Consider the following 368-nt stretch of genomic DNA (forward strand, 5'->3'; position numbering starts at 1 on the left):
TCAATAGCTTGCATAGCACCTTTCTGGTACCATGAGAGCCAGCTAGCAGAGAAGCTGGTTTATGGTTTATGGTCAGTACCACCTTCATTTTTCCACATCCTGTGACCAAAGTATGTGGTATCAACAGCAGGATCTTACCAGCAAGTTCCGGTGGGCAGTAGCCCTTACTTGCTTTGGGTTCTCCAGTACACCCTTGACCAGCAACTTGAGGGGAGGTAATCCATACCTGCACTGGGTTTTTTAGTTGGCAAACAATGGTTTCTAAAAGAAGCATTACCTCACGTATAGGCTAACTCCAATTAAACTCTTTTATATGTATAAACACACACACACACACACACACACACACACACACACACACACACACA

This window comes from Psammomys obesus, unplaced genomic scaffold (genome assembly GCF_907164565.1).
Source record: "Psammomys obesus unplaced genomic scaffold, mPsaObe1.curated_primary_1811, whole genome shotgun sequence".
NCBI lineage: Eukaryota > Metazoa > Chordata > Mammalia > Rodentia > Muridae > Psammomys > Psammomys obesus.